The sequence below is a fragment of the Marmota flaviventris genome, chromosome 2, assembly GCF_047511675.1.
Source record: "Marmota flaviventris isolate mMarFla1 chromosome 2, mMarFla1.hap1, whole genome shotgun sequence".
Taxonomy (NCBI): Eukaryota; Metazoa; Chordata; class Mammalia; order Rodentia; family Sciuridae; genus Marmota; species Marmota flaviventris.
Window position 1 is genome coordinate 204,194,496 of NC_092499.1, and position 17,500 is coordinate 204,211,995.

A 17,500-nucleotide genomic window follows, 5' to 3' on the forward strand; every position below is an offset into this window, starting at 1 on the left:
CGTCGCCAGCGGACAAGCGGCGGTGGCGGCCAGGAGGCGGGGGCCGCGGCGGGCCCCCCCGTGGGAGCGAACTCGCGAAGGGTCGAGAGAGCGGGCGGGCCAGGGTCAGAAGAGACCAGACGGGGACGGGCCCGGCAGCACGAGGAGGCGGCGGCTGCAGCCAGCGTGGGGAGCGGCGCGCCAGAAGGGCGGCAGGAAACGGGAGCGGGCACCTGCCCACCCGCGGAGGAGCCCCGCCCGGAGAGAGCTGGCCGAGCCGCGCGGGCCGCACCGGCCGGACAAACCCAGGGCGGCACACGGTGTATCACCGCCAGCGCACGCACTAGGCGCACGGGCGGTCCCGCGTGGCCCCGGACGAGCCCCCGGCCGGGTTCCCTGCATCAGCCAACCTCCCGGGAGGGCCCTCGCGGGGGACAGGGCCCCACCGCCCCACCGCCGCCGCAAGAGGCGGGGAGCCCCCGAACCCTCAACCCGCACACCGTGACGAGCATCCCCAGCGACAACCGCCCGTCCAGCGTGCCCACCGCCACACCCGGTACACGCCCGGGAGGGGGCGGCAGCGCGGCCGCGACCAGTCAGCCAGGGGGGGAGGCTCGGCGGAGGCGAGGAGGGGGGCACAACCCCGCCGGGATGGAGGGCGCGCCGGAGGCAGCGAGGGGCAAAGAAACGCGGAGAGGAAACCGGGGAGAAGACCTCGGGCACAGAGTCGGGCCGCCAGGAAAACAAGCGGGGTCCCACCGCCACACGCGAGGGCGGTCCCGCACCGCCTGCGACGCCAACCCGGCCTCCGGTCCCAGCCCCGGAGCCTCCCAACGAGACCCGCCGCCCCGCCACCACAGGGTGGCCCTCCACGCGACGAGACGCGCCTGGACTCCAAACGCCAGCATGCAACGCCACACCTCGTGCCGGTCGAGTCCCACGACCTGGGCCTCTACGGCCCCAGGGTCCGCTCGCTCACCACGCCGCCCGCGGAACGCTCCCAGGGGGGGCCGCGGCGGCCGCGCCCCAGGCCAGCGCACACGCACGCAGGCCGCCCGCCGGCTCGGGACCGGGAGCGGGCAGAGGGCCACTCGCAGCGGGCGAGGGGGAAGGGGGGACGGGGCCCCTCAACCCCCGGCTGCGCGAACAGAGCCCCACCGCCACCGCGCGCACACACGCGGCAGGCACCAGCGGCCCACACAGTGGCCCCACGTGCGCCAGAGGGCCCGGCCAGGCCCAGCGGGAACCCTCCCCCGACTCGAGGGGGGGAGGCGTGGGCCGCGGTAGGCACAAAGAGCAGGCGCTCGGCCCCCACCCGCGGGGGGCCGGCGGACCCCCGCCCTCCCAGACGGCGGGAAGGGGGGGGACTCTCGCCTACACACACCACCGACGGTAGCGTAGCGCACAAGGCAGGGGGCGGCCAATGGGGGAATCCGGTACCCCACACGAGGCACGCCCTTCACGGATCGCTAGAGAAACGTTCCTCACTGAGGGTGGGCGGCACCCGACCCAGCCCCTCTCCCAACCGGCCGCCGAGACAACGAGGGGGATCTGCGGTATGGGCAAGCACAAGGCTTCTTGAGCGTTCGCGGCCGGGGACACCCAAAGCCCCATCGCCTCGGGGACCGGACCGGCCCCAGCTCGGCGTCCCGCCACAATCGCTCAAACGCCCGGGCGACGTCTCCTTTTCCCCACCGGAGGTGGGGAAGAGCGCCCGGGCGCCCGCTCGCCTAACACTCCCCACGCCACTCGGCACTGGGGACGACAACGCAACCCGCTCCCCCCGGAGAGGGAACGCGCAACGCTGCCGAGCTTACCGCCTCGATCCCCCGAGCGAAGCAACAACGCTCTTCCTTTCGGGCACTCGCCTCAGAAACCCCCGCAGACGGGGCGAGACCGACAGCGAGGCGGCGGCCGGCCGCGGCAGCGGCACTGGGATCGGGAACAGCACACACCGGCTCAGCCTCAGGCACCTCAGGAAACGACCCGGAGCGCCCCAGGAGCACCGAAGCAGAGGCGCACCGTCGCGCCAAAGCAGCACGGCGGCAGCCCTCCCCGGCGCGGGGAGGGCCACACACGGCCCTTGGCCGCCCAGAGCGGGCGGCAAGCGAGAAGCACCCGCTACGTCAAAGGACCCCGGGAGCGAGGTCGAGGCCGGATTCCGCACCCCCGCCCTTCCCCGCACCGCGAACGGGCGGGGAGGCAAGGCGAGGGACCCGCAGGCAGGACGAGAAGAGCTGGCCCATTCACCATGAATGTCCGTCCCTCGCCTGGCGCGGCTTTGGTCCAGCCCAGGAGAGCGCAGAGTCACCACATCGATCAGCAGGGTGGGCGGGAGAGACCCAGGGAGCAGGGGGAGACCCGGCGAGGACCGCTTCTAAGAGGAGCCTGCTACGGCCTCACCGGCCCCACACCCCAGGGAGAGCGGCCGACGACACGGAACGGGGAACGCCTGACACGCGCGACTCAGAGCCATGGAAACGAGCGTCGTCACACCGCCCCCGGTGCCCGCAGCGAGGAGCGCACGGGCGGTAAAGGACCACCCGCCACCTCCCCCGCCGCCCCCCGGCGCCAGAAGACCGGCCGGCCGGAGGTGGCACCACCGCGAGGGCACTCCAGGTGCGCCAAAGAGCCGTCGCACGCAGGCCCAGGCAAGCAGCTCCAGAGGGAACGGGTCCGGGCCACCCCATCAGCCCAGAGCCCGGCACGCACCCGGAGGCCCAAGCTCCCTCCCTCTGGCGGCACGCGCCAGAGGACAACGTGTCAGCACCTACCCGATGGCAGAAAACGGCCAACTCGGGCCAAAACAATCGCGACCGGGGCAACGGGGAACAGTTCACTCAGCACCGCCGCCTTCCCTGAACAGAGTCGCGGTCAGCACACCGCGATATCGGGCCCATCACCGAGCTCCAGAGCCCCTAGGGACAACTGGTCGACCCTCGTGGACGAAGGCGAAAACAAGAGACGGGGACCACCATCTCCAACGAGCAGGACCGGGGGGCGGCCGGGGAACACGCTAAGGCGACCCACCACCGAAGGACGCCGGGCATAGCCATCAGGACAAGCCCCGGGCAGCGGGCCCCCAAAGAGGGAATGCGGCAAGGCCGGCCAAGCACACCCCTCTGGCCCGCCCGGCGCAGCCCCGCGGCCCCGCGGCCAAAACCCGTGAGAGAGAGGGAGAGGGAGAGGGAGAGGCAGCGGGAGAAAAATAACACAGGAGTCCCGGCGACCGACCCAGACGGGGCCAAGCGAAGCCCGTGGCGGCGAAGGAACCGCTCAGACTGCCACCCGAGGCGCCCGCGGCCCGGACCGAGCAGGGAGAGAAGACAACCGACACACACACAAAAAGCCTGCCGGTCCAGTATACCGCCAACGGGCCACAACGGCCCAGCCCAGCGCGACCGAGACAGTTCCGCTGGCGCCGCCCAACTCCTGGATCTCTGTCTCGGCCACCGCCACCGAATATCACGCCTTGGCGACTTCCGAGGATCAGACGCTCCCATGAAAGCGGCCACCAGGTGGAGCTCGACAACCGTCAACCAAATCAGGCGGAAGGGACGCGGAACCTCGGGCGGCGTCAGCGGGATCCGCTCCGCAGGGGTCGTAGAGAGTCACCCGGACACATCCCACCAGCCGGGTCGCCCCGCCAGGGCCCCCCACAGCGGCGGGCGCGAGACGCAGGCAGATCGGCCCAGCACCCCTAGAGAATCCGGCCGGGGACACGGGCGGTGTGGGACTTCAAAACCGAAACCACCACGGTGAAGCCACTATCAGACGGGCAGATTGCTAGGCCACGGTCGGATCCATCCACAGAATGGAGGAATTGACAGAAACGTGTAAAAACCCGTTGAAATCGGTTGCTTGGGAATTTGATCTGCTGGTCTTTGGGCTTGGTGTTTCCGCCTGTTTCTGTACCCAAAAAAAAAAAAAAAAAAAAACCGGAAGATGAACAGCCTCTGAGAATCCTTCCTCCTCTGTCTGTGTCTGTGGTTCAGTGCCAGAGGGCCGGCCTAGCACATAGGAGGCACTGGGTTTGAGCCTTAGCGTGGCATACAAAAAGGAACACAGTCAAGAGAAGGCGTGCTGTCCACCTACAACTACTCTAAAAAAGAAAAAAGAAAAAAAAAGAATGCTGACCATAATAGGAAAAAGGATTCTTCCTTGTGGAGTTCTATTTTGTCTGGCCACATTTTATATACATATATAAGCATTTTTTTTTATTTTTTTAAGAGAGAGTGAGAGAGAATTTTAATATTTACTTTTTAGTTTTCGGTGGACACAACATCTTCGTTTGTATGGGGCGCTGAGGACCGAACCCGGGCCGCACGCAACCAGGCGAGTGCGCTGCCACTTGAGCCACATCCCCAGCCCCTTTTTTAACTTTTACTTATTTTTCTTTTTTAAAGACAAAAGAAGGAGAGGGAGGGAGGGAGGGAGGGAGGAGAGAGAGAGAGAGAGAGAGAGAGAGAGAGAGAGAGAGAGAGAGAGAGAATTTTTTAATGTTTGTTTTTCAGTATTCAGTGAGCACAACATCTTTATTTTATTTTATGTGGTGCTGAGTATAGAACCCAGCGCCCCGCGCATGCCAGGGGAGCGCGTTACCACTTGAGCCTCATCCCCAGCCCATTAATTCTTATCTGTATTTGTGTTTTTATTTACCAATTTTTTTTTTTCATCTTGTGAAAACAGATCAACTTTAATTTCAGCACCTGAAGCTATCCAAGGGTATGCTCTATAAAGGTCATGGGACTGTTGTACACATTCAATAAAGTGACAACTCTGCCATACCACTTAGTATCTCACAATCAGGAACATACTTTTGAATTGCTTAAACAGAATCCACAGAATTAAAACAAAATCAGAAGCCATCCACAGTTATACTGATTGTCAATTACAAGTTTTACAATTAATACTTGATATAACAGTCAATATATAGCAGGGGATATTGAAATGATTTCAGACTCTCATCCAGTTGTATTCGATTGGGAAGGTTTCTTGAATGGGGATAAAACTGGCCAAAGATAGATACAACCAGGATCAGACCAGCAAGTAAAAGTTCTACCACAGTTTCTGTGGTTTCCACTTTTTTTTTCTTTGTCAGTTAAAAGTGAACAGTGAGAATTAAATACTTATCTTTACATATACACAAGGTATGCTGTGAAGCATATTTGCTTACAAACATATAAAAATACTTGTTGAATAGTTCAATAAGAAAATAATGCACAAAAGTACATAGCAAAAACATTAACCATCTGTGACTCTGGAAAGCTCAATTCCGTGTTTTATATGACAGCAAACAAAAACAACTTTAGTTTTTTTGGAATGCCTTAAACCTGAAATACTTGAAAAGGAAGACAGACAGAAATCATTCATTCTTATCCTTAGCATGGCTGTGAAAGAGTTAAATTAAGAAACCAAGTACACATTGAGATGCCCAAGTCCAGAATGAGTCCAAATATTTGGCCACATAGAACACTATCATCTTCAAGAGGAGGAGTCATCACAGGCTTGATAAGCAGTTTTTTGTTTTTTTTTTTAAAGAGAGAATTTTTTAATATTTATGTTTTAGCTTTCGGCGGACACAACATCTTTGTATGTGGTGCTGAGGATGGAACCCGGGCCGCACGCATGCCAGGCGAGCGCGCTACCACTTGAGCCACATCCCCAGCCCCGAGAAGCAGGTTTTAATCCATAAATACAATAGGTATTTTGGTATTTTGGCCACTGGGAAACAAAAGCTGTAGTATCAAGAAAGGTCTGATATGTCTCAATTTTGTAAACTCCGTTCAGTGTATTTAAGGTTATGTAAGGTTGACATCAAAATCTTTAAAGATAGGCAAAAAATTCATATTAAAAAAAACAACCCTCCTGTGGATGTTAGAATAACAGTAGGTAATATGATTCCAGAAGTTAAAAATTATTTCACAACCTAAAACTTCAGCTTAGCAAACAGCTTAGGTTGCACAACTGATTCATCCCTATTAAGATGCAAGCCCTTAAAAGAAGAATATGTCTGTATATGTAGACATGTATTTAGAAAGAATCAGATCATCTTTGAAGCAGCCTTAGTGTTTCCTTTAAATTGGTCTGGAAAGGATTAGCCGGCTTCTTGGTCTAAGGCTAACACGGTGATCATTTGTCTAAGGCTAGAAAGGTACCAACATGAGGTAAACCATCAGGAGAGGAGGAGGAGATGAGGGCTTTTCCTGGGAGTTGGTAGCTAAAATTCAAGGGATTCTTAGAAAATGACACAATGGCAGCCTTTCTTGTCTTTTTCTTTCCGAGTTGGTTCCGGTGAAGGAGGACATTCTTGCTCTTGAAATTTCCTTATAACCCGGACAAGTTCATGAAAGGCTTGATCTACATTCATCCTCATCTTTGCTGATGCCTCCATGTATGTTACTTTAAGTTGCCATGCTAACTGCTGTCCTTCCTCCTGTGTAACCTGTCTTTGATGATCCAGGTCTGCTTTATTACCAATTAAAATCATTGGAAACTCATCACGATCCTTTACTCTGAGAATCTGTCTTTGAAACGTATAGATTTCTTCAAAACTGCGGAGCCCAGCCGGGCCGGGCCGCGCCGAGCCGCGCCGAGCCTCCGCCGCCGCCCGCCCTAGGCCCGGCTTCGGGGACGTGTGCGGACGGGCGGGGGTCCCGAGCGCCGGGAGCTGCCAGGAAGGACTCTGGGCGCGGCAGCAAGCCCCGGGGCTGACTTGGTGCCGCCCGAGGCGCAGAGAAGCCGACTGAGCGCAGGGGTCAGGGGCTGTAGCGGCCGGGGACTGGCTCCTCTGAGCTTCTCCGCAGCGCCTGCGGAACGCAGCCTCCACCGCCGCTACAAATGGCCGTCTATTTACCTATCTATTTACCTGAGTTTTTTGTTGTTTTTTGAGCATTTTCTTAAACCGCAAGTCATTTTCCATTGGGTCACAGAGCCAAATTTTACGTTTAGGCACTTGGTAATAAGAAGCTATAACAGGGCTCTAAGAGCGGTTGCCTTGGCTAAAAAGCGTGGGCCCTTGTCCCAGAGCGAAACAACAACAACAACAACAACGGGGGGGGGGGGGGGGGGACAAAAAGCCAAAAAAAAAAAAAAGAATCAAACAAATAATCCAATCAATCCATGGGCCAAGGACCTGAACAGATACTTCTCAGAAGTGGATTAAGACGCTCCTATAAAAGCGGCCACCAGGGGGAGCTCGAAAACCGTCAACAAAATCAGGCGGAAGGGACGCGGAACCTCGGTCGGTGTCAGCGAGATCCGCTTAGCAGGGGTCGTAGAAAGTCACCTGGACACGTCCCGCCAGCTGCCCACCCCACCCCCACCCCCACCCCACCCCCCACCCCGCGCCAGGGTCCCCCGCAGCAGCAGGAGGCGCCGGCAGTCTGCCCAGCACCCCTAGAGAATCCGGCGGTGTGGGACTTCAAAACCGAAACCACCACGGTGAAGCCACAATTAGTCAGGCCGACTGACTGATAGGCCACGGTTGGATCCATCCAGACTATGTAGGAATTGACGGAAACATGTAAAAATCAGTTTGAAATCGGTTGCTTGGGAATTTGATCTGCTTGTCTTTGGGCTTTGTGTTTCCTGCTTTTTCAGTACAAAAAAAAAAAATTGGAAGATGACCAGCCTCTGAGAATCCTTTCTTGTCTAGGGGCTGTCTGTGTCTTTGGGTCAGTGGCAGAGGACCGGCCTAGCACAGAGTTTGAGCCTTAGCACGCCATACAAAAAGGAACAAATCGAAAGAAGGTGTGCTGTCCACCGACAACGTACTACGAAACAGAAAAAAAAAAAAAAAAAGAATACTAATCATAATAGGAAAAAGGATTCTTCCTTGTGGAGTTCTATTTTGTCTGTTTGGCCATTTTATCTTTTTATTTCTTTCTTTCTTTCTTTTTTTTTTTTTTTTTTTTTGTTGTTGTTGTTGTATTTTTATTTTTATTGATCTATCAATATCACGGAGCCAAATTTTACATTTAGGCACTTGGTAATAAGAAGCTGTAACAGGGCTCTAAGTGAGGGTGCCTTGGCTAAAAAGCATGGTCTGTTGCCCTAGACTGAAACACCACATGCTCTGGGATAAATCAAGCTGGAGAAAGCTTGCCATCTCTACCTTCATTTTTATCTGTGTGCACATATTACGCACTGTTTCATCTAAGAAGTAGCAGTGCAACCAATATCTATCAGCCCTAAATGGACCCAACCCCTGCCCTCCCCAGCCACACAGGAGACCACAGTCTGAGCAAGAGCACTTCATGGTGTTGTCAGTCTGGTGTTGTGGCTCAATGGTACAGCACTTACCAAGTACGTATGAGGCACAGGGTTCAATCCCAGCACCACATTAAAATCATCATCATCACCTAAATAAACAAAATAAACATATGTATTTATTTATCTGTTTATTTATTGGAGGAGGCCTGTAACCAGGGATTGAACTCAGTGGCACTCACTGACTGCTGAGCCACATCCCCTAGCCCTACCTATCTAGTATGTTACTTAGAGACAGGGTCTCACTGAGTTGCTTAGTGTCTCACTTTTGCTGAGGGTGGCTTTAAACTCTCGATCCTCCTGCCTCGGCTGTGTGTGTGTGTGTGTGTGTGTGTGTGTGTGTGTGTGTGAGAGAGAGAGAGAGAGAGAGAGAGAGAGAGAGAGAGAGAGAGAGAAGCGTGTCTGGGATGACAGGCATAGGCCACTGTACCCAGTCACTTATTTATTTTATTTTCAGTATGACTTCAAGGTACACACAAGACAATCACTGCCAGGCGTAGGAGGAACATAGCACATTGATAAACAGTCAGATGTTTGAGGAAGCATTCAACAATCTTAAGGTAGTGTGCAAGTCTTTCAATAACCTCAAAATACCTACATGAGGGTTGGGATTGTAGCTCAGTGGTAGAGTGCTTGCCTTGCATTCGTGAGGCCCTGGGTTCCATCCTCAGCACCACATAAAAATAAATAAATAAAAATAAAGATATTGTGTCCATCTACAGCTAGCTGAAAAATAAATAAATGGATGAATGAATAAATAAATACCTACATGAAAACCAGAGAGAATTAAAAGAAAAGATGGATAAATCTATTATGGCAAAGAGGCGAGAACACTCATCCCTTAGCAGCTGACGACTTAGGCCATAAATAAATAATCAGTAACAAAGGACAGCAGAACTACATCGCGAACAACCCACACCTAATGGGCATGTTCAGAACACTGCAAGGCCACCACCACACAGCAGACATTCTTTTAAAGCGAATACGGAATGTTTACCAAAGTTGACCGTAGAATGGAACATAAACCAAATCTCCACAAAGTCTAAAAGATGAAATCACACCACAACTCTTCTCTGAACAACACAAAAGTAAGCTGGAGGTCGGGCATGTTGGCCACTGCCAGGAGTCATTTCAAGAACCGGATTAAACCCAAAGAAAGTATAAACCTGTAGATTCACAAATCTCAGGGAGAAATAGCAGCATCCATCTTTCACAAACTCTTGAGAGGGGCAGGTCAGGGGTCAAGGTGAGATTGAAATACCCCCAACAAAGTGTCAACTTTATCAAACCAGTAGCCTAGAGAGAGCAGGTACTTGTACTATTCCTTCTCGGTGCCATTGTGGTTTTTCTTTGGGGGGGGGGGGGGAGGGGTGGTTCCAGCCTCTTTGGGTTCCTACCACTTTGTCTGCAAGGGAAAATTTGTTTTCTGTCAGGATGGGGTGCCAGTTATCAGGACGGGCGGGGAAGTAAGATTCTTACACTAAACCGGGCTTGCTTGGGGGCAGGTCTCAGTTCTAATTTACATAACAAAAGGCAGTGCAAAGTCTCTCCCACTGCCCCTGAAGGAAGAAAAATGTGGCCTCTCCAGGCTGTTCACAATTCCCAACCTGTTTCAAATTCCAGTATGGTTTCGCGTATCTGTTTTAAGGGTCAGTTTGTCTCTCTAACTCTGCATTTATGCTGACCGATTGGTTTAAAACTAAACTAAGAGGTTAATTTGAATATCATTTGTTTCACAGCATTGGTTCAATGTGTCCACCAGCATTTAATTTCTCTCTCCTGATGTTCCTTAGTAATCTGATTGCTTTGGCCTCCTTCTCCTGGATCATGTGTAACTTGCCCCCCTTTGGTATAAAAAGAAACCTAGGAGGAGATTGATCCTAAAGAAAAGGGGTGCTCCACTAAGTGAGAAACTGAAAATCAAGCGAGAGAGAGAGAGAGAGAGAGAGAGAGAGAGAGAGAGAGAGAGAGAGTGTAAGTTATAGAGAGAGAAGGGGAGAGTCTCTTGTACTTCGGGGTTTTTGTTTGTCTGTCTGTCTGTTTGTTTCTTTGTTTGTTTGTTTGTTCTCTAATAATTACAGTGTTTCAATTGGAAGCTCTGCCCTGGGTAATTCTTTCCAATTCTTAGAAAGTAGTAACTGTGGTTATGTTCATTTCTGTTAATGATCCATTCTTCCTGCCTCTTAAATTCATTGATCACCCAGAACTTTTTTGTTTGGGGCAGGAGGGGGCCAGGTGCTTGAGAGAATTTTTTTTTTTTTTCCTGTGTCATTTGAATGGAGATTTGGACCTCTGACTAAGAGTAGAGTTTTCCTAGAGAAAAGAGAAGAGCTCTAAGGGAAAAGCAGGGGGATTAGATTTAAAAAAAAAAAAAAAAAAGGCCTTTTGAAACCAAACTATTGTTAGGTAAAACTGCTTACTCTTTGCCGTGAATGAGAAGAATCTTAAAATATGTGATATGTTTGGGTCAGTCCAATGTGTCTTTGCGATGATTCATCATCTGAAGTGGCACCCCCTTTCTCCACTGAAAAGTCTTAACTGGGCCTCTTCAGAAATCTTCACCCAGACTGGTTTTAGGTCTGTCAGCCCGAAGAGTCTCTGCCAAAGAATTCAAGGTGGATAAACTTCCTATTTTCGTGTCACCCTGTTTACTTGGCCACTGGCCGAGAAGATACCAGCACTCCCCCTTACTAGTTTTTCACAAACATATCCAGAATAGTACTTTGAAGAAATGTGCAAACAAGGCCTCTGGCCTTGAGCTGGACTTCACAGAGATGTCTACAGGTTTAAGATACGAGAAGAAGTTACCAACTGGACTCCATGGTAACAGCTGGCAGGGGGAGACTAGACAGGGGAGAAGAAGCTCTCCCCTTCTCAGGTGTTGTCCTCGAGGGGTTAACATGCCCAGAACAGTGAGAGAAAAAGCTGCTTTTATGTGAACTTCTGCTGACCATGAGTTTCTGAGCCCCTCCCCTTACATGCTCGGTAGAAAACTCTGAGACTACCTGAACTCAGGGGATTAATTCATTACAGCAAAAGCCAGCCGTGTCCTCTGAACTTGGCTGCAGCCAAATAAAACCGTTTTCCTGCTCTGTTCGGTCGGTGCCTTGCCTCATTTGTCCCTACAACACATCCATGTAAGGAAGACTTTATCAAACCAGTAGCCTAGGTAAAGCAGGTTCCAGGTTGCTTTTTGCCACCACCACCACCACCACCAACAACAACAACAACCCCTCCCCCCTTTCGCCCCCCCCCCTTCTTTGCAACTGAGAGATAAGATCCAGCTAACATGGGTCACTCTATATGCAATGAATACCAATAATTTCTTCTGATTTTTTTTAACTACATACAAACAAACAAACCAAAAACCATGAAAAGTATAAACTATGTTACTGAGAATCAAGAAGAGTAATTCACTCATGTAAATTCAGAAATTCGTAAGGGTGGCTGTGGTTTCTGTCTGTTGCTGTTGTTGTCCTTTTTGTCTTTTTTAAAAAAAATTTTCTCCCAACTGTCAAATCAAGGAACTGGGGGGGGGGGAGGTGGGGGGGGGGTCAGAAAGAAAATGTAACAGGGGTCCACTTTATATGCTTTGAGTATAAGTCTCACTGCTCAGCCACTGAGGCTCATGTTAAAACCCATATCCTTTTTCCTTTCTCTTTTTCCTTCCCTCCCCCTCCCTAATCGTAGGTGAAGGCTATATTGACTTTCAGGGTCGGTTATCTGCCCATTGGCTAACAAATATTTAGAATTTCCATCCAGAAAATCACTTTTCTGTTTGATAACCTTGTTAGGCCTCGAACAACAGAGTGTCAGCAGAGTCGTCAGAGTTTTGTTGCTGTAAAGGTTCAGTTCTTATGTTTTCTTATTATAATAAATTCCCCCTCTTCCTTCTGAGATGCTTTGCCTCTGAGCAACACCCCCCCCAACACCTACCCCCCCTTCTCTCTCTCTCTCTCTCTCTCTCTCTCTCTCTCTCTCTCTCTCTCTCTCTGTCTCTCATTACCGCAGGGCTCCATAAGTTGCTGAGGCTGTGTTAGTCTTGTGATTCTCCTGAATCACCCCACATGTCTGTCACTGGAGATGTGTGCACATCTGGGGACTAGAGTAGTATGCTGTGTGTGAGAGATTATTTTATTCTTCAAAAGTCGGTACACTTAAAGACATATAGGTTTCCTACATGAGAGGTCACCAATTAGTGCCCTTTTTATTAGAACGTGTATTGTATCGAAGCTCTAAACTTATCCCATAGTCAGTGACACATGTGGAAGTTCTAACATATGCATTCGCATTCGGTGTAACATTCAGATTTAAAAAAAAGAAAAAAAAGATCTGTGCTTGGGGCTGGGGATGCGGCTCAAGTGGTAGCCCGCTCACCTGGCATGCGTGCGGCCCGGGTTTGATCCTCAGCACCACATACTAACAAAGATGTTGTGTCCACCGAAAACTAACTAACTAACTAACTAACTAACTAACTAACTAAATAAATATTTAAAAATTCTCTCTCTCTCTGTCTCTCGCTCTCACACTCTCTCTAAAAAAAAGTTTAAAAATAAATAAATAAATAAAAAGATCTGTGCCATTAATGACCAGTTTTCACATCTGTTAGTTTTAATTGAGTAAGTAAGGGTTTGGTGATCGTTTGTTGAAAGAATACTCCTGTACCAGGTGAGTGGCACTGTTTTCTGAACGCATAAGAGTATTTGTCCACTTGAGTCCAAGCTGTTCACCTAGGTCCAACTGTTGGTGAGCAAAAACCACATCGTGGCAGTTATCTGGCCAGAGTCATAGATTCTGAACGTGGCTTCCAAAGTCAAAGGTCAATGAATGTACGTAGGACTTCTAGGCAATGTGATGTGAAGATCTCTGGGCTTGTTGTACAATAAATATGTCTGTGTTCCTTCAGCATTGAAGGAAATGTATTCATTCTAGAATGCAAAGCTTGGGCTAGGGTTTTAGCTCGGTAGTAGACCACTTGCCTGGGACGTGTGGGGCGCCGGATTCGATCCTGAGCACCACAGAACCCAAAACAAAGGGGCACACAAGCAAATAGGGTAAAGATAGTGTGTCCATCCATCTACAACTCAAGAAATTAAAGGGGAAAATAATTAAAATGCAAGTTTTAGCCAGGCATGGGTTGGGGGTTCATGTCTGTCCTCCCCCCCCCCCCCCCAGAGGATCAGGAGGAGCTTGAGAGAAGGATTGTAAGCTCATAGCGAGAGAAAGTAACCTCGCGAGACCCCTGTCTCCAAAAGAAAAGTTGTGATAGTAAAAGCAAATGGGACTCCGTTTTGTTTTATGTCTCCATTCTGTAAAACAACCAGGCCAAGTAGAAGGGTGATGACTGGGGCAAGATGTTCTTTTCCTTGTGCTATAGAAACCTTTAAGAACACGGAACTACGTGATGGGACATTGTTTCTGTAACTAGCCCATAACGGGGGGGGGGGGGGGGGGGGGCTATGCTTCTGTCACTGGAGTGGCTAGGCTGATTGTGATTGGCTGAGCGTCCCTCCGCCTGACTTCACTCTCCCGCTTCTGTAACATGGCTTGCTTGCATTAGCTAGACGCCCCCTCCCCCCAAAACGTCCCTTTTGCAGGTTTCAGGCTTATAAGGGGCACCCTTGCAATTGTTTGGGGCTGGCCAGGGGAACAGCTTTATGTTCTTCTGCTCAGTCGCCACTACTTGTGCTTTAATAAAGGCTTGATTCCTTTCTACGTGAGTGGTCTGGAAGTCAGTTTTTGAAACCCTGGGACCAAGCTTTAACTAGAACAAGCAAGCAAGCCAGAAAACAAATGAATAGATAGATAGATAAATTGAATATGGGGATGTGGCTCAGTCAGTGGTCAAGTGAGCGCTTCTGGGTTCAACTCATAAATCAATGGATTTACCAAAAATGTATAAAAATATCTGTATAAAAAAGGGATGTTGGTTTAGCTCAGTGGTAAACTGTGTCTGTGTTCAGTCCCCAGTTCCAGGCTCCAGTCAGAAACCAGCCCCTGTGTGAGGGGCTGGTTTTTAGTTCCATCCCCACCAAGGAAACCCTGACATGAGTATGGGGAGCCTTATTTGTCTATTGGATGCCAAGGGTAGAGTGATTTCCATCTTGATCTGCCCCCCCCCCCCCCGCTTTTTTTTTGTGTGTGTGTGTGTGAGCAAGGTCTCTTCTAGTGTCTTGATTTTATTTATTTATTTATTTATTTATTTGGCCTAGTTGGAAACAATGCCTTTGTGTTATTAGTTTCTTTTTATCTGGAGCCGAGGATGGAACCCAGGGCCTCGAATATGCTAGGCGAGCACTCCAACGCTGAGATATAAAGGACCCCAGCCCATCCCAGCCCAGCACGGCAGTCTTCAATTTTTTTTTTTTTTTTCCTTTCCCGTGGGCACTTTGAGATGAGATTTCCTTGCCTGTTTTGGTTGTTTGAGTCTCTCTTTGTTCACTACTTTTGTTTCTTTTGTGATGCTAGGCTGGGGAAGAGACCCAGGGCCTTGGGCATTGGTCCACAAACGGTCTTGATTGCTGGGCAACACCCTCACCTTTTTTCCTTTGTCTCTTCCCTTCCCCAGAAAGTAAACCCAGGAAGGGCCCCCCTCTCCTTCTCCCAGGCCCAAATTCATCCTGTTTGGGTTTTGTGCGCAGACCGGTACACACTAGACACACACACACACACACACACACACACACACACACAGGAAACATCACTGTTTTGTTTTTGTTTGTTTCTCTCTTAACCTCATCCAGGCCCTCCCTCATAACTCTCAGGGGTGGGGGAAGGTGTTTACTATGGACCTCTAGTGGTGACAGCCTTGGGAGGGACTACTGCTGGGGAATTGGAGTGAGTGGGATGGGGGAAGTGTGGATTATAGTTCAAATTCCAAGGGTCGGGCAGAGGCACAGAAGCTATCTCCTAGGTGGGGCATGTTAAAGGCTAAGGAAAGTGATCAGATACCAGGGGTGAAAGCGATATGTCCTCCCCGCCCCCCAGTGCTTCCGGGGGACTTTACTGTATGGGGGAGGGGGGGCGGGGGAACAACCGCACTGAGGCCCGTGCCCATCTGTCTTTCCAGGGACTCAGTAGGCTGAGGGAAGAGAGGAAGATATGACGCGGCGGCTTGCAGCTTAGTGATCTCTATATGGATATAGATATACATATCTAAGTCTGTCTGTCTGTCTCTCTCTCTATCTATCTATGTCTACACATGTAGATAGATTATATCTAAACTGGAAATGGAACTCAGGCAGGCCTTCCAAAATGACGGTAGCTTTGCGCCACCTAGCGTTCAGTGACTGCAACTAACGAGGCTGCCCTTTTCAGACCACAGACCACTCACTGTGGACTCCCAAGTTCCACAGGGTGGAAACCCGTCGCTATGCACATTCTCGTGTATATGCTTGTGTTTCTGACCCGGTGGCAAGATGAGATCCGACTGAAGAAGCCAAGCAAGCCTAAAACGTGTGTCCCACCTTCACCACTCCTAAGTGTGGAGGATTAGCTGACTGAGAAAGCCTTAGGGGAGGGAGCAGCTTCGGTCCCATAGGGGACAGTTGGGGAAGGCAAGGACCCTGAGTAGCTGCACAGTTGCTCTGGGATCCAATTTTACCTGTAGAACTACTCGGCGCTACATAAACCTCAGCCAGCCAGCCAGCCTGTGCTGCATTTTGTCCTGTCTTTATTGGTATTAGGTACTTTCCAGAAGAAATGGGGGGGGGGGGGGGATTTCCCATCTCGTGTCAAGAGTCTCCCGGGACCGAATCCTCCTTGTCCATGCTTTCCTTGAAGATCCTTTAGAGATTCTTCACTTCGAGATGGACGGATGTGTGTGCTGCTGCAGGTTTGACAGCCATCCGGGAGGAAAAACAACCACCAAAAAAAAAAAAAAAAAAAAAAAAAAGTGTCCCAAATCATCTTTGTCATCATTCCACCATCCTTGGAAGAAGGAAGTCGATCCAAAAGTCCTGGAAGAGAACAGTAAGAGTAGTGAAAGATCAGAATGGTAGGACCGTGTCCAGCAACCACCACCTCAGCTACTCACCAGAGAAGGTGAGGTCCTGGGAGTACTCAGGCAACCTCCAGAGACCTTGAGCTTTAACCAGCAAATAGAGAAAGGAGAGAGGGAAGGGGAAGGACACCCCCCGCCACCCCATGTGATAACACCACCACAGGGTTTATCACAGACTGAGATAGGATGTTGTCTCCTTTGATGTTAGCCAACATGAGCAATCAAGGGACACTCCCTCTCAAAAAAAAAAAAAAAAAAAAAAAAAAAAAAAATTGAGGTGTAACTCCGTGGTGGTGGTTAGGTACTTCTGGATTCAATCCAGTGGAAATCATATCACCTTTCTTCCCTGTTTTAGGCAGACTTATCTGTCCTTGAGTCCACGCCCAGCGTAGTCTTGAAGTCACATAGACTTTGGAGACCAGAGGATGTCAGAAATGACTCTTATCAAAAGTAAGAAGCCGAATTACAACTGCGGCCAGGAAGAAGTGCAAGGTGGCCTTTGAATCTCCTCTACAAAACCTCCTGTTGTTGCTGACGTGCAGAAGAGTCCCTGTGTTTTTGCTTTGCCAGTGCTGCCATAAGCCTTTTTTCCTGTGTCTCAAGGCCTTGCCATCCTTATTGGATTGGGCCAAGCTTTCAGCATCAGGAAGAGGAGAGAGAGAGAGAGAGAGAGAGAGAGAGAGAGAGAGAGAGAGAGAGAGAAAGGCCGGGGGAGGGGGAGCAAATATTAAAAAAAAAAAAATCAAGAACAAAAATAAAGAAAAGTAACCGAAAGGAAGCACCACCAGCACCAGCACCAGCAGGAAAGAAACAGTGAAGCAAAAGTGAAAGAAAGGAAGGAGGGAAGGAGAGAGGGAGCGAGCGAGAGTTGAGTTGGTGGGCAAGGAAGGACAGAAATGCACAAACACTCAAGAGCACCCCCCCCCTGGCTGTGACATTCCTCTCCAGGTACTGACCACCAAGAGAAGAAAAAGCCCAGACCCACACAAGTAATGATTTGATGCATGCAATTAAAACTGAACTCCCGATTAGGAAAGAATGTCCCCACTTGAAATAAGGAATATTCGTGGAGTCATCCTACCGCCACTTATAGCTAAAAAGAAACCATTGACAAATTAACTTGGGCGGGGGGGGGGATGGGGGGAGGAAGAGGAAGAGGAGGAGGAGGAGGAGGAGGAGGAGGAGAGGGAGAGGGAGAGCGGAGGGGAGGGGAGGGGAGGGGGAGGTTAGGGTGCGGGTGGGGGAGGG